Source organism: Buteo buteo, chromosome 30, assembly GCF_964188355.1.
Source record: "Buteo buteo chromosome 30, bButBut1.hap1.1, whole genome shotgun sequence".
In the NCBI taxonomy this organism is placed as follows: Eukaryota; Metazoa; Chordata; class Aves; order Accipitriformes; family Accipitridae; genus Buteo; species Buteo buteo.
The window spans coordinates 1,765,084-1,776,617 of NC_134200.1; the positions used below are offsets into that span (position 1 = coordinate 1,765,084).

General features: G+C 50.9%; 1 pseudogene; it reads right to left on the reverse strand.

The window, feature by feature from the left end:
* Positions 1-752: 752 nt before the first annotated feature.
* LOC142025765 (olfactory receptor 14J1-like) lies at positions 753-3,456 on the reverse strand (annotated as a pseudogene).
* Positions 3,457-11,534: the final 8,078 nt, after the last annotated feature.

Sequence of the window (11,534 nt, forward strand, 5' to 3'; positions counted from 1 at the left end):
AACCTAAAGGAATGATATCTCTGTGTCTGTATACATATATATAATTGTCTATGCATCTCAAAAGGACGGAAAATGTGATGATTATTGACCAGGATGTAACTGAAGGTATGGGAAGTAAGCATGAGGTCAATGGTACAGAATAAGGGGTGGATAGTGTCCTGGTTTCAGCTGGGCTAGAGTTATAGTGTTCCTAGTTGCTGGTATAGTGCTATGTTTTGAGTTAGGTATGAGAAGAATGACAGTAACACTGACGTTTTCAGTTGTTGCTAAGTAATGTTTAGTCTAAAGTCAAGGAATTTTCAGCTTCTGATGACCAGCCAGCGAGAAAGCTGGAGGGGCACAAGAAGTTGGGAGAGGATACAGCCAAGGCAGCTGTCCCAAAGTGGCCAACAGGGTATTCGATACCATGCGACATCACATCTAGTATATAAACTGGGAGGAGTGGGGGTGGGGGGATCGCTGCTCGGGCACAGACTGGGCGTCGATTGGCAGATGGTGAGCAATTACACTGTGCAACACTTGTACATTCCAATCCTTTTATTATTACTGTTGCCATTCTATTAGTGTTATCATTATCACTATTAGTTTCTTCTTTTCTGTTTGATTAAACCATTCTTATCTCAACCCACGAGTTTCTCTTCTTTTCCCGATTTTCTCACTCATCCCACTGGATGTGGGGGGACTGAGTGAGCAGCAGCATGGTGCTTAGTTGCTGGCTGGGGTTAAACCACGACAGCCTGTAATGAGTTACATTAGGAGTGCTCTGCAAAACGAAAGTTAATTGCTTCTGAAAAGCACCCGCTCATCGTTTTCCTCAGGGCATCCTTGATCTCCTGGTTCCTCATGCTGTAGAGGAGGGGGTTCACTGCTGGAGGCACCACCGAGTACAGAACTGCCACCAACAAATCCAGGGATGGCGAGGAGATGGAGGGGGGCTTCAGGTAGGCAAACACTGCAGTGCTGATAAACAGGGAGACCACGGCCAGGTGAGGGAGGCACGTGGAAAAGGCTTTGTGGCGTCCCTGCTCAGAGGGGATCCTCAGCACGGCCCTGAAGATCTGCACGTAGGAGAAAAGAATGAAAACAAAACAACCAAATGCCAAACAGGCACTAAGCACAAGAAGCCCAACTTCCCTGAGGTAGGAGCGTGAGCAGGAGAGCTTGAGGATCTGGGGGATTTCACAGAAGAACTGGCCCACAGCATTACCTTGGCAGAGTGCTAGTGAAAATGTATTGGCCGTGTGCAGGACAGCATTGAGAAACCCACTGCCCCAGGCAGCTGCTGCCATGTGGACACAAGCTCTGCTGCCCAGGAGGGTCCCGTAGTGCAGGGGTTGGCAGATGGCAATGTAGCGGTCGTAGGCCATGATGGTGAGCACACAATACTCCGTTACAACCAAGAAGAGAAAGAAAAATACCTGTGCAGCACATCCCCAGTAGGAGATGGCCCTGGTGTCGCACAGGGAATTGGCCATGGATTTGGGGACAGTGGTGGAGATGGAGCCCAGGTCGAGGAGGGAGAGGTTGAGGAGGAAGAAGTACATGGGGGTGTGGAGGCGGTGGTCGCAGGCTACAGTGGTGATGATGAGGCCGTTGCCCAGGAGGGCAGCCAGGTAGATGCCCAGGAAGAGCCAGAAGTGCACGAGCTGCAGCTGCTGTGTGTCTGCAAATGCCAGGAGGAGGAACTCGGTGATGGAGCTGCTGTTGGACATTCACTACTTCTGAGCATGAGGCACTGTTCAAGAGGGTAAAGACAGTGACAAGTTAGAAGAGACTTCTCTGAGCTAAACTTAATGCATTTCTCATAGAAATCCCACTGAAGCCTCCTCTCCTATTTCAGAAAGACCTTTGGCAGGTCCCTTTCATGAGCTGTGCTTGGTGCTGGCTGAGGGTGCCACTGGGAGCAGCGGGCTCTGCTGTGGGCTCCTGAGGAGTCAGTCCTGACCTCCAGCAGGAGGTAAATAGGGACATGGGGTGATATCATAATAAATCCACTCATTATATCACAGAGCTTTTCAACATTGTCGCTTCCAATTCAACAAAAAGCAGACAAAATCCGAGGGATTTGTTTTGGTGCTTTTTGTTCTGGTTTCCCCACCACACTTAAGGAGTGCATTTGGTAGGGAAAGACGTGAATCTCCTAAAGATGGGTTGTCCTGAAGGGAGAGGTTTCTCATTTCTATCATTGGGAGCCTGGGGATTAGGACAGGATTGGGACACTTAACTCCCATGGATAAATCTATATGGCAAGACCCGCAGGCTCGGTCTGTGAGCTGCATCTGAATCCTACCTCCCGTCCCAGTCCAGTGATAAAAAGAGAGAGGATTAGAGACAGGAGGAGGAACTTGGACAGATGTCACAATGCTGCTATGGATGGAGGCAGGACAGGGACAGATGGTAGGGCATTTGATAATTTCTTCTCTTCAGGGCTGAAGCCACTGAGAAGGTGACTGAGTCCCCATGGCCATAAGGGCAGAGGCTCTGCTGGGTGGGACAAAAGGCCATGGGTTTTCTCCAGTGATGGCAGGGAGGTGCCTGAATCCCCCCTCCCATGGCATTTCTGGGAGCAGCTCCCGCTCTCTCCCTGCCCCTGTCTCTGCTGCCTGGAGCTGTCCCTGTCAGCAGCTGCTTCTCCATCCCCTTGTCTCCTCCCTGTCCCTGCTCACAGACCCCATCCCACCCGCTGTGTGCTCAGCTCTGCCCTGCAGACCCCTCCTGGCCGCTGGGAACTGCCCAGGGGCATCTCTGTGTATGCAGGGGTTAAGGAGCACTTGAGAACAAGTCCTAAGAACAACTAGAATCTCGGTGCCTTCTCCAGAGGGGAGAAATATATTTTAATGTCACACTGCACAACCACTGATGAGGATGAGAAAAATTCATAGCAAAGACTCCTTACCTTAAAGGTAAATGCTGCCTTGACGTTCTTCTCCAAAATCCATGCCCAAGCTTAAGCTGTGAGCAAACCTGACCCATGCAGCATGCTGTCAACAGCAGAAGCACCCTGCTCTGCCCTTCCAGGGGTCATTTCTTTCACCCACACCTTCTCCCCACACTGTCATGGGGAGCTCCCTGCGCAGGCTGAGTGCTGACCCTGGCAGGCAGCAAAGTCCCTGCTCCACCACTCAGCCCCTGAAACACCAGGACCCTGCTCTGAAGGACAGCCCTGGGCACCCCTGCATGCACACCCGGCTTCACAGCCCTGCAGCTGGTGCCAGGAGAAGGCAGCCCTCATGCCCTGTCCCTCTGACAGGGCAGCAGGGAAGCCCTGCTCTGGAGCACACCCTTCTCCTCCTCTGCGCCAGAGAAATGAAGAGATTCCCCCTGCCAGATCCCACACACTGTCAGCTGTGCCAGTGTTCGGAGATCCCTGCAGGAACTGAAGCTCTGTTGCCCTGCACCCACAGACTCACCATGCAGAGGGCTGTGAAGATTTCTCCCGCAGTGAGCTCTCAGCATCCTCCCACTCCACGCTGCCTTTAAGCTCTCTCTGCCTTGCAGGTCTCCTCTCGATGCCTGCAGGCAGTGCCCCCAGCCCTGCTCCTGGGCAGAGCTGTCTCTCTGCAGCGCTGCCTGCTTGCCAGGAGCTCCCTCTGTCCCAGGAGCCCAGCCCAGCTCAGCAGCAGAGGACCAGCCCAAGGCAGCACTTTCTCTGCCCCCTCTGGGCTCCCTCCAGGTGTCCCTGGGCCTCCAGGGGAACCTGCTGGGAAACAGGCTGAAGCAATCACTGATGTTCCCTCCCGCACCTGGGGAGAGACACTGCTTTCCAGCAGGGTCATTGCTCTGCTGAGAGACAGACTTAGGTCCAAGAATCAACTTTTCCGAGAATGATAGAATCACTGAGGTTGGAAAAGACCCTTAAGATCACCAAGTCCAATGGTGAACTTATCACCAGCAATTCCATCAGTAAACCATGTCCCTAAACAACGTGTCTTTGAAATACCTCCACGTAGGGTCATTCAACCACTTCCCTGGGCAGCCTCTTTCTTGTGCCATCATTGGGCAGGACACGCAGACACTGACAGGCAGGGATCTCCTTTAGCCCTGCTGAGGGAAGGGAGTCAGCAGAGTCCATGGAGGAATCTCATGCTGGGATTGTAGTCCTGGGGCTGGAAGGGGACTCAGCTCCCTCCCATGCCCACCACAAACCCACTTAAGATGGGATTCCTCTTGCCTCAGTGCAGGTCTGCATTAAAGAGGCACCTACATGTCAGCTCCTTGTCTCAGCTCCTTGTCTCAGCTCCCACGCTAACTAATGGTGATGGAGGCCAGCAGTGCGGTGTTCAGATGCAAATGTCTGGTGACATTGGAGGTGCCAGAAGTGGTCAAAGAGGTGTGCAGGTAATAGAGATAGATCAAGGATATGTGCAGCCTGATAAAGAGACAGGACAACATCTGAGCACCTCTTCTTCCTGGCAGCTCCTGGGAATTTCCTTTGGCCAACTGAAATGACAGCTGATGCCCAAATTAAGGGCAAAGGAACCTGTCCCTCCTCATGATGTTCAGGGTCACCTATAGAGGTATTCCTCCGCTGGAATGGAGTCATGTGCCATAGGGAGAGCTCAGTCTTTCTCCTCCTCTTCTCCATCTGTTGGATTTACTAGGTCTTGTCTGACAATATTGGCAGTTGTGTCATGTTCAGCCCCACCTTGGGCTACAGAATTCAGAGCAGCTACTCAATTCAGTGTTCAGATCTAGGCCCACAAAGCTACAGGAGATGCCAGGGCTGGCCTGGTAATCACAGGGCCTATAGGAAAAGCAATTCTCCTTCAGGAAGGGTGTGCGACAGACACCCCAGATGGCATTATGGAGAGTATGATTCGGTGCCTTTGTGCCATTGACTGTTGCCATCAGTCAGAGGCACCAGTCATCAGATGCCATCAGAGAGGCAAATTCTGTCCCTTCTTCTACCCATTAGCTGCAGGCATTGCCTCATCACAAAGAACATCACACTGGGGTCCTTTCTCACTCCCTTGATGATCCAACCAAGGAACAGCCCAAGCATTTGAACAGTGTTCCTGGGTACATCTTGCCTTCAAAGACGGCATCTTCCAAGCACAACCATACTTCATACCAAAACTCAGCTGAAACGCAAAAGGCAATTCAAGGGCACCAAGATGAGCTGATGCTATGTCAGGAACAGTTCAAGAAGAAAGACAATTACTACGGGACCACTATTAAATTAACTGATAATAGCTGTAGAGAGATCTGAGATTGCCTATGTCCTCTTTGCCTCAGTTACCACCAGCAAGGTCTCCCAGGCTTTTGTGCTTTGAGGCAGGACTCTGGAAGGGAAAGGGGAACAACCAGCGGTGGATGAGGATCACGCCAGGGCTTACCTAGAAAACTACACCCTTACCAGTCCATGGGAGCAGAGGGGCTGCAATCAAGGGTGCTGAGAGAGTGTTTTTCATCAGGAAGTCCTGGTCTGTTCTGATCCCAGTAAGGAAGGCGCTCAGACTCTGTGAGGTATCATTTAAAATGCTCTTCCTTAGGTCTAGGGCTCTAAGGAGAGAGTTATACAGATAATTGTACAGATAATCTTATGTCCCTTTAGATGGCTGGAACCCCAGGTCGTGTAGCATGGAGGCAAGAATGCTGAGGATGGTGGATGCCGCCTGTATGAAGGGGAATCTTGGATTTATGGAGGTCCTTTATGTGATGGGCAACAGGTTGAGTTAGCTTTGGTCACTGAGGATCGGAGGAGGCAGTAAGAGTGACATTGTGCTGGCAGCTACAAACTACTTGATCATGGGAGAGGAAAGAGAAAAGGTCTTTTGTCAGCAGCCGAGGAAGTCTCCAGGTTAATGATCAGGTGCCTATGGGGGACTGGAAGTGCCCTGGCATTCACTGGCCAGGCAAAGCAACAGGCTGCCAACAGCCTGAAGGACCTTGGGACAACTTCTTCACAGAGCTGCTAGGTGGGCCAATGATGGTGATGCTCACCTGGACCTGACCGTGGCCCACAAGGACAAGCTGGTCAGGATGTGATCACCAGTGTCAGCCGTGGCTGTCATGACCAGGAAACAGTGGGGTCTCAGACACCAAAGGGCAGTGAGGAAGGCCAGCAGCAGAGAACAGACTCTGGACTCCAGAGGAGAAGTCTTTGACTTACTTGGGAGACTGATCCAGGTGGTGCCATGGGAAGCAGCTCTGAAGGGTGAAGGAGCATGAGCAAATCTGACAGGCCTGACAGGACAGCCTCCTCCAAGCACAGGAGTGATCTCTCCAAGTACCCATGCAAAGAAGCATTCCCCTCAGGAGAGATCTGTTGCCATTAAATGATAACAGTTAGCAATGAGAGAAAAATCACTGGTCTGCAAACTTCATGCCAGAGGTTACACACCGTGAAATTAAGAGCTACCTTGTCAAGTAAGACTGAATGACAGGAATGAAGTTAATGAAATTACAGAACTTAAGTTTACGGACATGAAGAAGTGCTGTGGTACAATAGGCCACCCTGATGGAGTCTGGATCAGCACAAGGCTTTGTGTTTCAAGAAAGGAACACCAAATTCGTGGCACCAAATGAACTCCTGGAGCCTTGCAAAAGCACTCAGACCTCTAAGAGCACAGAGGTGCCCCAGGGAGGTCCTCCCCTCACACATTTTGATGTGTTTCCCCAACTGGTCATTCTCAGATCCATGCATGGTGAATGGAGAAACATGGTCATTAGCTGAGGAAAGCCTTGAGAGCTTCCTAACTTGTCAGTTAGTGATTAGGCAGTGATTGGAGGTGTGTAGTGATGTGAGAGAGGGTGAAGTCATCAACAATCAAGGAGGTGGTTCAGGGCTTTAGCAAATCCTTACAACCACACCTGAGCCCAGCAATGGAAAGCAGTTGATGTCTGTAGGTGGAGGAGGAGTAGGTGTGCCCTGGGAGTGTGGCTGCAGGACCCTGCACAAACCAGGGGTTACATGAGAATGTTCCATCAGGGGAACATGCCTCAGCCTGGCAGATGGGGAGTGCCCATTGCTGGGGGTGGCTGAACACTGCTCCTCATGGCCCGTGAGCCGACCTTCCTGTCCTCCTCTCCTTCACTACCCACACTTGCCTGGAATTCAGGCAAAGCCAAGGAGCCTGGAGAATGCATGAACCTCCTGGAGTGAGGTCTTATTACTGCCGGGAAAGTGAGAAGGTTTTGGGAGACACTGGCGAGTGCAGCAGGAGAGTGGGGTGTGCGTAGCAGAGAGTGTGTTACAGGCCAGAAGAGGACCCAATGGAGCAAGTGGCAGTCATGCTACTGTGGAATAGTTCAAGTTGTGATTTTAGGGCAGCAGCAGCAGCCGGAGTAATGGCAGTGCAGTGCTGGAAATGCATCCAAATTGAGGACGCAAGCAAGTTTAGGACTGGGACATCTCATAGAATCACAGAATCATTTAGGCTGGAAAACACCTTCAAGATCATCCAGTCCTACCATCAACCCAACGCCACCATGGCCACTACACCATGTCCTGAAGTGCCACGTCTATGCATTTTTTGAACACCTCCAGGGATGGTGACTCCACCACTTCCCTGGGCAGCCTGTTCCAAGGCCTGACAACCCTTTCTGTAAAGAAGTTTTTTCGAATACCCAATCTAAACCTCCCCTGGCACAACTTGAGGCCATTTCCTCTCCTCCTATCACTAGTTACTTGATAGAAGAGACCAGTACCCACCCCACTACAACCTCCTTTCAGTTGTAGAGAGCAATAAGATCTCCCCTCAGCCGCCTTTTCTCCAGGCTAAATAACCCCAGCTCCCTCAGCCGCTCCTCATAAGACTGCTGCTCCAGGCCACTCACCAACTTGGTTGCCCTTCTCTGGACATGCTCCAGCACCTCCATGTCTTTCCTGTAGTGAGGGGCCCAAAATGAAACACAGTACTCAAGGTGCAGCCTCACCAGTGTCCAGTACAGGGGATCAATCACTTCCCTGCTCCTGCTGGCCACACTCTTTCTGATGCAGGCCAGGATGCCGTTGACCTTCTTGGCCACCTGGGCACACTGCTGGCTCATATTCAGCCCGCTGTCAACCAGCACCCCCAGGTCTTTCTCTGCCGGGCAGCTTTCCAGCCACTCTTCCCCAAGCCTGTAGCGCCGCAAGGGTTTTTGTGACCCAAGTGCAGCACCCGGCACTTGGCCTTGTTGAACCTCATACAGTTGTCCTCGACCCATCGATCCAGCCTGTCCAGATCCCTCTGTAGAACCTTCCTACGCTCGAGCAGATCAACCCTCCCTCCCAACTTGGTGTCATCAGCAAACTTACTGAGGGTGCACTTGATCCCTTCATCCAGATCATTGATAAATATATAACACAGAACTGGCCCCAATACTGAGCCCTGGGGAACACCACTTGTGACTGACCGCCAGCTGGATTTAACTCCATTCACCACAACCCTCTGGGTTCATCCAGCGCATAGTAGTGGAATTGCTGACCCTCTTCCTTACCTCACCAAGGTACTTCAGGTTTTTGCTTTTGAAAGCTTTGCTCAGCCTCTTCCCAGTACCTGAGCGTCATGGACACAGCCCCAAAGACACCATGGGCTTATTGAAATCCCAGAAGCCCTAACAAGCCATGACTCTTCCATCATTTTCTTCAGGTACTGAAGACTTGTGTAGCTAATCAGAGAGGTTTCAGGAGGGGAGGTAAAGAGGATGTTTTCAATGACTGCTTTGAAGAAGTGTTAGAAGAATTCTCCACTTGATATTGATGCAGAGTGTCTCCTAAGGAGGTGTGGACATACAGGAAAAGCAGTCCCTTGCGGCTAGACACGGCATGGACAACCTTCCTCCTCACCTCTCCAACCTGGCTATTTTACCAGGGAGTATGAGAGAGACTACTGAAAGACAGTGAAGCTTTACCTCCCTGAAGCTCAAAGCAGGGTGATAGGTGAGAGGGATCTGAATGACCAAAGGGTAAGAGGAGGAAGCCCTCTGGAGAACAGTGGGAAGTGCACATGTCCAGGTAGGCTTCTGAAGACATGACTTCAGCCATGGTGAGTTGAATAAGGACAGGTAGAAACACCAGGAAGTTTAGGGAGGTTAAATCCACATTATAATTGAGAGAGTACTGGCAAGGCAAGCACACGGTAAGGTCAATATTTCTTCTCCCACAATTAATACACGTTCTGAATACTCGTATTTGGGTAGGATAGAAATCCCATGGACATGTTCTTGAAAGTATTGAATCAGAATTAAGAAGAAGAATTAAGAAAAGACACTTCCTTTCAGACACTGTCATTTTCCTGCTCAGAGACAGATTTAGGCCTAAATGTGACCTGTCCTTGTCCCATCATCCAGCAGAATACCCAGACAGTGACAGGCAGGGAGCTCCTTTCCCACTTCTCAAGGGAAGGGGTTCAGCTGAGTTAAAGGAAGCATCTCATCCTGGGTCTGTAGTCCTGGGGCTGGAAGGGGACTCAGCTCCCTTCCATGCCCACCACAAACCACAGGAGGTTGGATTCCTCTTGCTTCTGGTCAGGTGTACAAAAATGGGTATTTCCATGCGAGCTCTTTGCCTCATCTCCTTTGGTCACTCAAGGAGATGGAGGGAAGGAGTCCTTTAGATGCAAATACCTGCTGACATTTGAGGTGTCAGAGGTGACCCAAGGTTAGTGCAGGAAACCTGGAGTTCCCCCCGCAGCGCCTTGGGAAGAGGTCTGTGGCTTCCTTCTGGTGCCGTGCCCAGGCACATCCCGGCAGTGCCCCTGAGCCACCCCCACCCCAGGGCAGGGCTGCAGGGGCTGCTCCTTCGGCTTCACGGGCACGGGGCCAGGCAGCTCCCATCTGCCATGATGCTCCTCTAATGCACACGGCCTCTCTGCACTGAGAGCCACGTCCATGGGGTGCCATCAGGGACGTGATCTCATACCGTCTTACCGCCACAGCTGTGTGCTCATGGGTTATGCTGACGATGACCTCGCACCCTCCTGCTGCCGCCACTGTGTGCTCGTGATTTACCCTGTTACACGTGTGTGCGCTGTATGGACTCCTGCTGATGATGGTTCTTCCAAAAAGCCGGTTTGGGGCGTGGTCTAAATGTTACTTTGCTGACATCAGAAGCACCTACCCAAGCTATGGTCTGGCTCCTGGCCTATCAGCTGCTCAGGCACCAGTGACATCAACAGCTCACACACAGCCATGGCCATGCTCCTAGCCTATCAGCTACTCAGCCACAGGTGGTGTCAAAGCACCTATGTCTGATATTGGCCTGCTCCTTCACCTATTGGCTATTCAGACACCAAGGACCTGAAAACCACCAACACAAGCTACGGGCCTGCTGCTGCCCTATCTGCTACTCAGGCAGCAGTGACCTCACAAGTACACATACACCCATTGGCCAGGTACTCGCTTTCGAGGTATCAGCCTCCAGTCACCTCACATGGGCCTCTATAGGCCATGCACCTGGTCCTGGCCTATCAGCTACTCAGCCAAGAGTGACATCACAAGTACACACCCAGTCTGTATGTCTCCCTCTTGCCTATCAGCTACTCGGGCACCAGTGACGTGACCATCACATCTTCCCCTGTAACTTTAGTACCACTATTCTGCCTGTTACACGCTGTATTTAATTCCTCTAATCTTTCATATACTTTCGCCAAAGTTCTTTTTCTCCCACTCTTTGTTCATTCAGATACCTCTCACTTATCTGGTTGCTGCTTGAGCTTCAGGGAGTTAAAAGCTTGCCTGTCTTTCAGCAGTCTAATTGTCTCCTTAGCCAGCTCCTTAATTATGTTTCTATCTACCTTTTTCACCTCCCTACCCAAAATATCTCTCATAAGATTATTCCTTGTAGAGAGGCTACCTCATTAGACACCGCTTGTGCTTAGCGTATGGTTGCAGAGTGTCTTTTATTGTTTATGAAACTTCAGCATGCTTTGCTTTGCTTTGCTTCCAAAGACCAAAAGTCCTGCTGTGCCCATGTGCAGCCAGTTCTCTCAGGAGGGCAGGTGGGAGCTGATGCAAGGGAGCTGTAACATCCAGCTTCAGCCTTGGGTGGAGAAGTCTGATGTAAGGCAAAGTGATCTAAGTCCCAGGTGGCCAAAGGCAGAAATGGTGAGGTTGGAGAGTTGAGGAGCAAGGTTGTCTATACAGTGTCAGACCTCAAGGGACTGCTTTCTGTACCTGTCCACTCATCCTGAGGAGACAGTCTGCATCAATATCAGAGAAAGCTTCTATGCTCTCTTCTTTAAAATGGAAAGCAATGAAAAATGTCCTTTAAAATAAAAAATCATTTTTATCAGATTGACTTTGAAACCTTCCTCCTTAACTACACTAGGAAACGTCTCTAGTTGTACAAACCTTGAAGACTTGAAGAATGTTACAGGAAGAGACATGTCTCGTTAGGGCTTTCTGTATTTTAATGAGACCCATAGTGCATTTGAGCTGACATGCAGGTGCCTATTTACTGCAGACCTGTACTGAGGCAAGAGGAATCCCAGGTCCTGTGGGTTGGTGGTGGGCATGGGAGGGAGCTGAGTCCCCTTCCAGCCCCAGGACTACAATCCCAGCATGAGATGCCTCCGTGGACTCAGCTGGATCCCTTCCATCAGCAGGGC